This window comes from Gorilla gorilla, chromosome 2, assembly GCF_029281585.2.
Source record: "Gorilla gorilla gorilla isolate KB3781 chromosome 2, NHGRI_mGorGor1-v2.1_pri, whole genome shotgun sequence".
NCBI classification, from domain to species: Eukaryota; Metazoa; Chordata; class Mammalia; order Primates; family Hominidae; genus Gorilla; species Gorilla gorilla.
This window is the reverse complement of record NC_086017.1, coordinates 195,303,926-195,317,684: the sequence shown is the minus strand read 5'-3', so window position 1 is coordinate 195,317,684 and position 13,759 is coordinate 195,303,926.

The following is a 13,759-nucleotide window of genomic DNA, read 5'->3' as shown; positions in this document are numbered from 1 at the left end:
TGTCTCAGTCTCCCAAGTAGCTGGGATTATAGGCGCCCGCCACCAGACCTTGCTAATTTTTGTATTTTTAGTAGAGACAGAGTTTCACGGTGTTAGTCAGGCTGGTCTTGGACTCCTGGCCTCAAGTAATCCACCCGCCTTGGCCTTCCAAAGTGCTGGGATTACAGGTGTGAGCCATTGTGCCTGGCCTCAATAGCATATCTCTATACCAGGTGTAACCAACTAGAAAATGACAATCAAAGAAGCCATTCACAATAATGACAAAAACTATAAAGTATCTAGGAACTTAATTAATATAAGACCTCTATAGCCAGGCGTGGTGGCTCACGTCTGTAATCCCAGCACTTCGGGAGGCCAAGGCAGGTGGATCACCTGAGGTTAGGAGTTCGAAACCGGCCTGACCAATATGGTGAAACCCCATCTGTACTAAAAACTACAAAAACTAGCCAGATGTGGTGGTGGTGCCTGTAATCCCAGCTACTTGGGAGGCTGAGACAGGAGAATTGCTTGAACCCGGGAGGCGGAGGCTGCAGTGAGCTGAGATCACACTGCTGCACTCCAGCCTGGGCAACAGAGCAAGACTCCATCTCAAGCAAAACACAGCAAACTCTGAAGAAAACATTATAACTCAAAGTCCAATAGAAGCGTTATGGGGGAAAAAAACTCAAAGGGCACAGAAGATGATCCAAATAAAATAGAGAGATATTTCATTATCTTGGACAGAATGGCTTAATAACAAATGATATTAGTGTTCTCCCCAGTTAATGTGTATATTCAATGCAATTCCACCTAAAATCCATGGGAATTTTCTGAAAAACTTAAACTTACTTTAGTATTTATTTGCGGAAGTTCATTTTCAAAATTAGCAAAGTCAATATATAAAAAGAGTAAAGAGTGGGGCTTGGGCAGGGTGTAGTGGCTCACACCTGTAATCCCAGCACTTTGGGAGGCCGAGGTGGGTGAATCACCTGAGGTCAGGAGTTCAAGACCAGCCTGGCCAACATGGTGAAACCCCCTTCTATACTAAAAATGCAAAAAATTAGCCGAGCATGGTGGCACAGGCAGCATGTGCCTGTAGTCCCAGTTACTCAGAAGGCTGAGGCAGGAGGATCACTTGAATCTGGGAGGCAGAGGTTGCAGTGAGCCCAGATTGTGCCACTGCGCTGCAGCCTGGGCAACAGAGTAAGACTCCAACTCCAAAAAAAAAAAAAAAAGGAATGAGGCTTGCTCTACCAGATATCAAGACATACTACAAGACTAAAGACTACGGTAATCAGTCCATGTGCAGTGACTCAGACCTGTAATCCCAGCATTTTGGGACGCCAAGGTGGGCGGATTGCTTGAGGTCAGGAGTTCAAGACCAGCCTAGCTAACATAGTGAAACCCCATCTCTACTAAAAATGCAAAAAAATTTAGCCGAGTGTGGTGGCGCTTACCTGTATCCCAGCTACTCAGGAGGCTGAGGCAGGAGAATTGCTTGAACCTGGGAGGCAGAGGTTGCTGTGAGCTGAGATTGTGTCACTGCACTCCAGCCTGGGAGACGAGTGAAACTCTGTCTTAAAAAAAAAAAAAAAAAAGATTCTAATCTACAGTAATCAAAACAGGATGGTACGGGTGTAAGAACAAAGAGACCAAAACAGAACCTGACCCACAATGTAATATAAATGAGAACATCATGTGCGTAAATGTGGCATCACCATCGCTGAAGAGAGGACAGACTGTTTCATAGGTAATGTTGGAAAAATTGGCTCATTCTATGGAGAGAAACGAAAACCATGTTCCTATACAACAGTACGTACAGGTTGAATTCTGGATGGATTAAAGACCTAAATAAAAATAAAATGATACTATCAATAGAAAACAATGGTGTGGAAAATCTCAAGGACTCAAAGCTTCAAAAGAACAAATTATTCTTGCAAAACATCGATAATTTGTATTAGATAAAAATTACATATTTCTTCTCTACAGGAAACTCGTTAATTACAAAGGGAAAAATAGTGATTTACAGCATAGAAACCTGGCAGACACCACCTTAACCAAGTAATCGAAGTTAACATCAGCAGTAATGGGACAAATTGGCATCACATGCCTCCTGATAAGATGCACTGAGAAGGAACAGCATCGTTTCCGTGGTGTTCCTGCCAAAAATGCATAGCCCCAATCTAATCACGAGAAAACACCAGACTAGCCCAAATTAATAAATGCCCTGCACTCTTCCAAAATGTCAAGGTCATGAAAGATAAAGACTAAAGAATTGTTCCAAATAAAAGGACGCCTAAATAGATGTAAGGACTAAATGCAATATGGGATTCTGAATTGGATCCTGAATCAAAAAAACATTGTTTTTTGTTTTTTTTGTTTTGTTTGTTTGTTTGTTTTGAGACAAGAGTCTCATTCTGTCACCAGGCCTCAGGCTCATTCTACCCACTAGGCCCCAGTGCAGTGGCGGGATCTGGGCTCACTGCAGTCTCCGTCTCCCCAGTTCAAGTGATTCTGCCTCCCGAGTAGCTAGGAATACAGGCGTGTGCCACTACGCCCAGCTAATTTTTGTATTTTTAGTAGGGACTGAGTTTCTTCATGTTGGCCAGGTTGGTCTCAAACTCCTGATCTCAGGTGATCCGCCTGCCTTGGCCTCCTGAAGTGCTGGGATTACAGGCGTGAGCCACCGCGCCCAGCTGTTTGTATTTTTCTATAAAGAAAATTGGGCTGGATACAGTGGCTCATGCCTATAATCCCAGCACTTTGAAAGGCTGAGATGGGAGGATTGCTTGAGTCCAGAAGTTCAAGGCTGCAATGAGCTATAATCAATCTTGAGCATACAGAAAAATGGAAGTACAGAACAAATAGCTTTTTTTATTCTTTCTTTTTTTTTTTTTTTTTTTTTGAGACAGAGTCTCCTTCTGTCACGCAGGCTGGAGTGCAGTGGCATGATTTTGGCTCACTGCAAGTTCCGCCTCCCGGGTTCATGCCATTCTCCTGCCTCAGCCTCCCAAGTAGCTGGGCATGGTGGCAGGCGCCTGTAGTCCCAGAACAAATAGCTTTTTTACCCCATGAACCATTTACAAGTAAGTAGCCAATCTGATGCCCTGTCACTCTTGAATACTTCAGTATATTTCATGCAAACATTCTGCTACATAACCACAGCACAACCATCAAAATCAAGACATTAACCTAGATATATCTCTATCTAATCCTCAAACTTCATTCCAGTTTTGTTTAGTGTCTCAATAAATTAAGTTAAATTTTAAAAAATTGGCTGGGCGCAGTGGCTCATGCCTGTAATTCCAGTACTTTGGGAGGCCGAGGTGGGCAGATCACGAGGTCAAGAGATTGAGACCATCCTGGCCAACATGATGAAACCCCATCTCTACTAAAAATACAAAAATTAGCTGGGCATGGTGGCGGGTGCCTGTAGTCCCAGCTACTTGGGAGGCTGAGGCAGGAGAATCACTTGAACCTAGGAGTCGCAGGTTGCAGTGAGCTGAGATCGCACCACTCCACTTCACCCTGGCGACAGAGCGAGACTAAAAAACAAACAAAACGAAAAAAATTGGCTGGGCCTGGGATTACACTCCTGTAATCCCAACACTTTACACTTTGAGAGGCGGAGGCTGGCAGATCACCTGAGGTCAGGAGTTCAAGACCAGCCTGGCCAACATGGTGAAACCCTGTCTCTACTAAAAATGCAAAAATTAGCTGAGCATGGTGGTGCTTGAACCTGGGAGGTGGAGGTTGCAGTGAGCCGAGATCTCACCATTGCACTTCAGCCTGGGTGACAGAGTGAGACTCTATCTCAAAAAAAAAAAAAAAAAATTCCTGGCTGGGCATTGTATCTCTCGCCTGTAATCCCAGCACTCTGAGTGGGAGGATCGCTTGAAGCCAGAAGTTCACGACCAGCCTGCACAGCAAACCTTGACCCCCAACCATGCCTACAAAAATAAAATTAGCCCAGCACAGTGGTGAGTGCCAGTAGCCCTAGCTATTTGGGAAGCTGAGCTGGGAGGATTGCTTCAGCCCAAAAGTTTGAGGCTGCAGTGAGCTATAATTTCATGACTGAACTCCAGCCAGGGCAACAGAGTGAGACCCTGTCTCTTAAAAAACAAAAAAAAAAGCCAGTGTAGATTACATACTACATTTTGTTATATTTCTTTAATCTCTTCTTCCCTCTGGAACAATTTATCTGTCTTTTCTTGACCTTGACATTTTGAAAGAGTACAGGATGTTTATTTTGTAGACCGTCCCTCAGTTTGGGCTTAGATTCAGGTTATGCAACTTTGGCAAGAATATCACAGAAGCGATGCTGTGTTCTTCTGACTGCCTCCTATCGGGTGGTACAAGATGCTGATTTATCACCTTATTCATGATGTTCACTCGATTACTTGATTAAAGCAGTGTCTGCCAGGCTCCTTCATTGCAAAGTGACTCTTCCCCGCCCCCATAGTGAATTAATGTTTGGGGTGCAGATATGTTCAACATATGTATCTCATTAAATTTTTACTGTATTAATGTATTTATATATATCAGTATGAACCTGTGGTTTTCTACTTTATTCAGGGGTTATAATTCATTGCTATCATATATATACACATACATATATATATATATATATTTTTTTTTTTTTTTTTTGAGACAGAGCTTCACTCTGTTGCCTGGGCTGGATTGCAGTGGCCCCATCTTGGCTCACTGCAAACTCCGCCTCCCAGGGTCAAATAGTTCTCCTGCCTTAGCCACTCAAGTAGCCGGGACTACCGGTGCACACCACCACGCCTGGCTAATTTTTGTATTTTTAGTAGAGACGGGGTTTCACCATGTTGGCCAGGCTGGTCTCAAACTCCTGACCTCAAGTGATCCGCCCACCTCGTCCTCCCAAAGTGCAGGGATTATAGGCATGACCCACCACCCTCAGACTTATCATTATTTATGCTGATGCTCAAACAGTCCCTAATCTGAAGTGGGAGCACCTCAAGCTGACTTTTTTGTCTTTTTTTCTTTTCTTTTTTTTTTTTTTGAGACAGGGAGTGCGGTGGCCCAATCAGAGCTTATTGCTGCCTCGAGCTCCCAGGCTCAATTGATCCTCCTACCTCAGTCTCCTGAGTAGCCAGGACTATAGGTGCACGCCACCACAGCAGCTAATTTTTTTTTTTTTTTTTTTTTTTTTTTTTTTTTTTTTTTGGTGACAGTTTCACTCTTGTTCCCCAGGCTGGAGTGCAATGGTGCGATCTTGGCTCACTGCAACCTCCACCTCCCAGGTTCAAGTGATTCTCCCGCCTCAGCCTCCTGAGTAGCTGGGATTACAGGCATGCACCACCATGCCTGGCTAATTTTGTGTTTTTAGTAGAGACGGGGTTTCTTCACGTTGATCAGGCTGGTCTGGAACTCCCGACCTCAGGTGATTCGCCTGCCTTAGCCTCCCAAAGTACTGGGATTACAGGCGTGAGCCACTGCACCCAGCCCACCAGCTAATTTTTGTATTTTTTGCAGAGACAGGGGTCTCAAACTCTTGGGCTCAAGAGATCTGCCCACCTTCGCCTCCCAAGGTGCTGGGATTATAGGCAAGAGCCACTGTGCCAGCCCTGTATCCTTTTTAGATGTCCCCATCATTGTTTCAGTGCTTCTTTGCTTTCTAGTATAAGAGTCCTAGGCTCATCCTGTAATTTCTGTCTCAGGCTTTTCACCAGGGAGCCCTGGTACCTTATAGTAGAGAATGGTATTTAGCCAAGATCTGGGGCCGGATGTGGTGGCTCACGCCTGTAATCCCAGCACTTTGGGAGGCCGAGGCGGGCAGATCACAAGGTCAGGAGTTTGAGACCAGCCCGGAGAAATGGTGAAACCCTGTCTCTACTAAAAATACAAAAAATTAGCTGGGCGTGGTGGCAGGTGCCTGTAATCTCAGCTACTCGGGAGGCTGAAACAGGTGAATTGCTTGAACCCAGGAGACAGATGTTTGCCACTGCACTCCAGCCTGGGTGACAGAGTGAGACTTCGTCTCAAAAAAAAAAAAAAAGGAACCCAAGATCTGGATGCTGGGTGTGCTCATTGAGAGGGGCGTGGGTGTCACTTCTCCAAGACCCTCTCAATGGACAGAGCTGGGACAGAGCTTACATACACACTTAAATCTGTATTTATTTCTATATCTGCCTCTTTGTATTGAAATCGTGAGTTCACACCAGTATCTCCATTTTTGATCCAGCACCACAGAGTTCATTCTAGTCTTCTTCTTTCTATATTTGTAATTTTTTCTCCACCCGTGAGAATCTTGGCTCTCATTTTCCCTCACATGTTTACCTCTAGATCAGTCTCCTGTCACTGCTCACGCTTCCGCACTCAGTGCCCTTCTCACTTTGTTCAGTCTTGGGTTGCACTGGGTTGCTTTCCCCATCACCTACGATAAATGATGAATGCCCTCTGCATCCCAGCCTTGCCAGACACCCTGCCCTGGCCATTCCTTCCTCAGCAATGCCCTCCTTGGGCCCTTCCTGGGCTCTGACTCTCCACACCGGGCTTCACTCCCACCCCATTGCTGCAGGTTCACGCTGTTGAGTCTCTGACGCTCTGGTACCAGGCCATACATGGATGTCCTCACCTTGCTCAGGCTCTGACACTCACACTGGGCAACCTTCCTACACAGATGCTCTCCTCAGGGTCGGACATCCTGCTCTGAAATATCAAGGGAGCCCCCAACCCTAGTGCAGATACCTAACCCCATTCTTCTCCACCTAATGGCGTCAGGACTGAATTACTCAGGAAGGGAAGGGGAAGAATGAAGAAGAAGAAGCAGGACTTTTTTAATTTTCAAAAATCCAACCAGTGCGCTAATTGCTTTTATAAAAAAACAAAACAAAAACAAAATCAGGAGAAAGCTTTACCTGAAATTAGGCAGTAGCAGAAAGGCACAACTAATATCTTCAGTGGCAACCTGGGTGACAGCAATCTGAGAGATTGAGAGAGAGAGAGAGAAGGAGGGAGGGAGGGAGGATGCTAAATAAGTGCTTGCCATAGTCTTTCTTTCAAAGGAGCTGCACCAGCTGTTCCAACGCAAGGAACCATACACAGCGCTGTTAATTGTACAAATACTTCCATGGACTTGCTGGGATATAGACCCATGAGGCTAGAGAAGTGCAGCTATGGAGACCTAAGAATATTCCTTTCCACATACTTTTGAGTATTGCCATTGTGTTCCTGGCTCAATGCTGGCCCTACGAGGGATTCAAAGATGAATCAGACAGGGCCTCTTGTCTCGCAACTTGCATGCAGAGGATGGTCCTTTAAGGCCGCAAGTAACCAGTTCACCAAGAGGGGTGGAACCAAAGTGCCATAGGAAGCCAGAGGAGGAGGGGAAGAGACTACTCAGGAGGAAGGGGTTTCTTTTTTTGCGGGTTTTAATTTTTTTAGAGATGGGGTCTTTCTGTATTGCCCAGGCTGGTCTCAAATTCCTGGCCTCAAGCAATTCTCCCACCTTGGCCTCCCAAAGTGCTGGGATTACAGGTGTGAGCTACCACGCCAACCCTAATTTCGCCTTTTCTATGGGGCTGAATGTATTTTGCTGCACAAAACTCGTGTATGTGTTCACTGTCTCAGAAACATAGGATCTCCGGTGCTCAACAAGCTTCAGGGAAAACAACGCCATGAGAGAGAGAGAAAGAGAGAGACAGAGACAGAGATAAAGATGGACTAGGGGGAAGGGGGAGAAAGAGAGATGATTTCACAATTCCTAGCATGATAATTTCCCTAAACAAGATTTCTAAGATACTGCAGAAAAATAAAGCTACTGTATATAATGAGCAAAAAAGTTCAAGAAGGTTTTTATTTGTTTCCTTTCTTGAGACAGGGTCCCACTCTGTGGCCCAGGCTAGAGTGCAGTGGCAGGTTCTTGGCTCACTGCAACCTCCGTCTCCCAAGTTCAAGCAATTCTCCTGCCTCAGCCTTCCCAGTAGCTGGGATTACAGGTGTGCGTGCGCCACCACGCCCAGCTAAATTTTGTATTTTTACTAGAGACATGATTTTACCATGTTGGCCAGGCTGGTCTCGACTTCCTGACCTCAAATGATCCACTCACCTTGACCTCCCAAAGTGCTGGGATTACAGGTGTGAGCCACCGTACTTGGCCTCAAGACAGTTTTTAAGAAGTGTGAATGAGGAGCCAAGATCATGCCACTACATTCCAGCCTAGGTGACAGAGCGAGACTCTGTCTCAAAAAAAAAAAAAAAGTGTGAATGAGAATGTTTTGAGATGGGAGTCTCACTGTGTTGCCTAGGGTAGTCTTGAACTCTTGGGCTTAAGCGATTCTCCCACCCCAGTCTCCCAAGGTGCTGGGATTACAGGTGTGAGCCACCACACCCGGCCACCTTTCTTTTCTTTTCCTTCTCTTTTCTCTTTTCTTTTCTTTTCTTTCTTTCTTTCTTTCTTTTTTTTTTTTTTTAACAGAGTCTCGTTCTATCACCCAGGCTGGAGTGCAGTGGCACAATCTTGGCTCACTGCAACCTCCACCCACCAGGTTCAAGCGATCTTCCTGCCTCAGCCTCCCAAGTAGCTGGGGTTACAGGTGTGTACCACCATGACCAGCTAATTTTTGTATTTTTAGTAGAGATAGGGTTTCACCACGTTGGCCAGGCTGGTCTCAAACTCCTGACCTCAGGTGATCCACCCGCCTTGGCCTTCCAAAGTGCTGGAACTACAGGCATGAGCCACTGCACCCAGCCCACATTTATTTTCTTGAAGCTGGTATTAGATAACTTGAGTTGACAACTGTGATTATTTAAGGCTGATCAGAAACCATGATTAGTATTAGTTGATGAAATTTTTATGGAAAATAATTGTTATTTAACAAATTAGGTTTGTTTCATAGATAAAGTCTTTTGAAACGTGGTATGCCCCAGGAAGGCTGTTCAGATATGACCTTCAGAGGTCACCACAGCACAGAGCACCAGGTCCCTCTACCTCATGTCCCCAGTGTCCGTGGTTGGGGTGTCTCGCTGTGCTAAGTCGGCATGCTTAAGCTTTGGGCCCAAGGTGACCTTAGTTCAAGGCCCAACCCAGAGTCTTACTAGCTGGGCAGACCTGAGCAAACATTCATTTATGTAACTTTTCTGGGTCTCCATTTTCTCATTTATAAAATGGGGATAAGGCCAGGTGTGGTGGCTCATGCCTGTAACCCCAGCACTTTGGGAGGCCGAGGCAGGAGGATCGCTAGAGATCAGGAGTTTGAAACCAGCCTGGGCAACATGGCAAAACCCCGTCTTTTCAAAAAATACAAAAGTTAGCCGGGCGTGGTGGTGTGTGCTTGTGGTCCCAGCTACTAGGCAGGCTGAGGTGGGAGGATTGCTTGAATCAGAGAGGTTAAGGCTATTCAGTGAGCCAAGATTGCGCAACTGCACTCCAGCCTGGTAGAGAAAGTGAGACTTTGTCTCAAAAAAAAAAAGGGTGGGGTGTAAATCATACCTCATTGGCTTGTTGTAAGGATTAAATGAGTTAATTCATGTTAAATGCTTAGAACAATGCTTTGTACAGAGTGCTTGTGTTATTATTGGATCAAGCTAAGGGGTTCTATCTCATACTGGTGAAACTTAGAGACTGATATGTAAGCTAGATGCCAGTTTATTAATTCATCATTAGAAATGCAGCTGACAGGTGGCCTGAAAGTCCATCTTCCTAAGTCAGCACATCCTCTGTGGGTGAGAAGTTACACCAGAAGCCAAGTCATACACCAAAGGAGCTACGCGAGAGTGGAATGCAGTTAGGGAACGAGAAGGAGCTCAGGGGCCGGTGGTGTCAAGCTCTGATGGACTAAGGCACCCAGGGCCTTGCCCAGTCCTGCTCGCGGGACGAGTCACTAGATAGGGTCTGCCTCCTCCAAGGCAGGGCTGGGGATCCCGTGACCACAGCTCACTCCGTCACACCCTTCCCCATTGCAGGATCCGATCATACCTCACGTGTTCTTCCAATCACTGTGTTCTTCTTTGGCTTATTGTGCCCTAGTCAACCTGATGTTTCTTTTTTTTTTTTTCTTTTTTTTTGAGATGGAGTCTCGCTCTGTCGCCCAGGCTGGAGTGCGGTGGTGCGATCTCAGCTCACTGTAAGCTCCACCTTCCAGGTTCACACCATTCTCCTGCCTCAGCCTCCTGAGTAGCTGGGACTACAGGTGCCCACCACCACGCCCGGCTAATTTTTTGTATTTTTTAGTAGCGACGGCGTTTCACCATGTTAGCCAGGATGGTCTCGATCTCCTGACCTCGTGATCCACCCGCCTCGGCCTCCCAAAGTGCTGGGATTACAGGCGTGAGCCACTGCGCCCGGCCGACCTGATGGTTCTTAAATATGCCCCCAACCTGACACCACCAAACCACTGTTTACAATATCTTGAATGACTTCTACATCTCAACCACTATCTGTAGTTTCTCACTAGTTTTACTCTAATATAACTCTACTCCCAAGTTCTGGGTATGCCATACCTGTGTTCTCACTGCAGAGTTCATGGTGGAGGAAGAGTACTGGATCTTTGGTGGGAAGGAGGTTCAGAATGACCACACTTGGGCTGGTTGCGGTGGCTCATGCCTGTAATCCCAGCATTTTGGGAGGCTAAGACGGGTGGATCACCCGAGGTCAGGAGTTTGAGATCATCCTGGCCAACATGGTGAAACCCGTCTCTACTAAAAGCACAAAAATTAGCCAGTCGCGGTGGTGCACACCTATAATCCCAGCTATTTGGGAGGCTGAGGCAGGAGAATTGCTTGAACCTGGGAGGTGGAGGTTGCAGTGAGCTGAGATTGCATCACTGCACTCCAGCCTGGGCAAGAGAGCGAGACTCTGTCTCAAAAAAATAAAAATAAAAATAAAAGAATGACCACACTCAAGGGTCCTTAACAGTCAAGAAACACCTGGACCCTACACTGATGGAGAGTTACCAACCTGGAACAAGATAGAAAGAAGCAGAAGTACATGTATGTGTGTGTGTGCATGTGTGTGCAGTGGGGGCAATCAAGGAGGGGTTTCTTCTGGGCCCAAGGAAACAAAGTTGGAGGCGAGGATACCTGTTCATTTTGGCTGAGGCACTATGACTAAATATGGCCATGCCTCAGTAACCATGGGGGATTGGTTCCAGGACCTCTTGCAGGTATCAAAATTTGTGGATGCTCAAGTCCCTGATATAAAATGGTATAGCATTTGCATATAACCTACACACTTCCTCCCCCCGTATACTTTAAATCATCTCTAGATTACTTATAATACCTAAGTAATACCTAGATTGTTCAAATTGTAAATGTTAGTAAATAGTTGTTATACTGTATCATTTAGGGAATAACAAGAAAAAAGTCTGTACATGTTCAGTACAGATGCCTCTTTTTTTGGAACATATATGTATATGTATATATATACACACACACACATACATATATATATATTCGTTTTGTTTTGTTTTTTTGAGACTGAGTCTCGCACTGTCACCCGGGCTGGAGCGTAATGGTGTGATCTCGGCTCACTGCAACCTCCGCCTGCTGGGTTCAAGCGATTCTCCTGTCTCAGCCTCCCGAGTCGCTGGGATTACAGGTATACACCACCATGCCTGGTTAATTTTTGTATTTTTAGTAGAGACAGGGTTTCCCCATGTTGGCTAGGCTGGTCTCGAACTCCCGACCTTGTGATCTGTCTGCCTTGGCCTCCCAAAGTGCTGGGATTACAGGTGTGAGCCACCTCGCCCAGACTTTTTCTGGAATATTTTCTATCCATGGTTGGTTGAATCCATGGATGTGAAATTTATGGTTATGGAGGTCTGACCCTACAGTGGTTCTCAGCCACAGAACATTACAATCAATATCTCACTAAAAATCAACAAAGTAGTGAGGGGCTCAACAAATACTAATAGTCATCATAATGGCTAATACTTATTGAACTGCTAGAAACCATAATGAGAATTTTGCTTGCATTATCTTTTTTTAAAAAAATTATTTTTCTTTCTTTCAGATAGAGACGACAGGGTCTCGCCATGTTGCCCAGGCTTGTCCTGAACTCCTGGGCTCAAGCAATCTGCCTGCCTCGGCCTCCCAAAGTGCTGGGATTACAGGTGTGAGCCACTGTGCCTGGCCTGCTTGTATTGTCTTATTTAATATTCACCATAATTCTTCAGTGCAGGGACTATTATCATTCCCATTTTATAAAACAGTAAACTGAAGTGCAGAGAGGCTTAATTTGCCAAGGTCACACAACCAATACATAATAGAATCCAGACTCAAATGCAGTTCTTCCTGACTCCAGAGTGGGCTCCCTAATTTACAAGTTAAAAACAAATTAAATCAGATTCACTATCCCTCATTCTGGGTTCAAAATACTTCCTTAAAAGGACAGATGGGCATGCCCCTGGGTGTGCTCAAAGGCATGAGGGACATGAGAATGTCACCCATTGCATGAATAGCCCCACAGGGGGCTCAAAACAAATTTGAGACCAGTTGACCTGGATGTAAAAAGGCTGGGACCCAGATACTTGGGTTCTTGCCCCATCTCTGCGCACACAGGTATTTAAACCAAGCAAAACAACATCTTTCTGCCCCAAACTCCTCTTGTTGTTGTATTTTGAGATGGAGTCTCGCTCTGTCACCAAAGCTGGAGTGCAGTGGTGTGATCTTGGCTCACTGAAACCTCTGCCTCCCAGGTTCAAGCGATTCTCATGCCTCAGCCTCCCAAGTAGCTGAGATTACAGGCGCCCGCCGCCACGCCTGGCTTTTGAGAGGACCAAAAGAAAAGGTTCGGAGGCCGGGCGTGGTGGCTCACGCCTGTAATCCCAGCACTTTGGGAAGCTGAGGCAGGTGGATCACTTAAGCAAAGGAATTTGAGACCAGCCTAGCCAACACAGCGAAATCCCATCTCCACTAAAAATTTAAAAAAGCCGGGTGTGGTGGTGCACACCTATAATCCCAGCTACCTGGGAGGCTGAGGCATGAGAATCGCTTGAACCCAGGAGACGAAGGTTGCAGTGAGCTGAGATCGAGCCACTATACTCCAGCCAGCCTGAGCAACAGAATGAGACTCTGTCTTAAAAAAAAAAAAAAAAAAAAAAAATTTTGGGAAAGCATTCCCCAGTGTTAAAAATGCTGTAGTATGGGCTGACAAATATTTATTCTAATTTAGGGTTTCACAGTTTTCTCTATATACAGTAAAACAGAAATCACTTCCAAACTACATATTTATTTAACATAAAGAAAAAAGAAACCTAGAATTACTGACAGGGCATGATCTATACATATTATTAGAACAGGCTTCAATTGCATGGTGATTTCTGCCTCCCGCCATGGGAATCAGTGGGTGCCAGGCAGAGCCTCATGTGGCACCTCTATGTGCACGCTTTTTTTTTTTCCCTCACATCTGAGCAGCCAGAGTGCATGCTTACTTATTTTTATTTTTATTTTTTGAGACGGAGTTTCGCTTTTGTCACCCAGGCTGGAGAGCAGTGGCACGATCTTGGCTCACTGCAACCTCGGTCTCCCGGGTTCAAGCGATTCTCCTGCCTCAGCCTCCTGAGTAGCTGGGATTATAGGTGCCCGCCACCATGCCCAGTTAATTTTTTATATTTTTAATAGAGACATAGTTTCACCATGTTGGCCAGGCTGGTCTCGAACTCCTAACCTCAAGTGATCTGCCCGCCTCGGCCTCCCAAAGTGCTGAGATTACAGGCGTGAGCCTGGCCTTATTTTTTAGAGACAGACTTGCTCTGTTGCCCAGGCTGGATGAGGTGATGAGATCATAGCTCACTGCAGCCTTGGGCTCAAG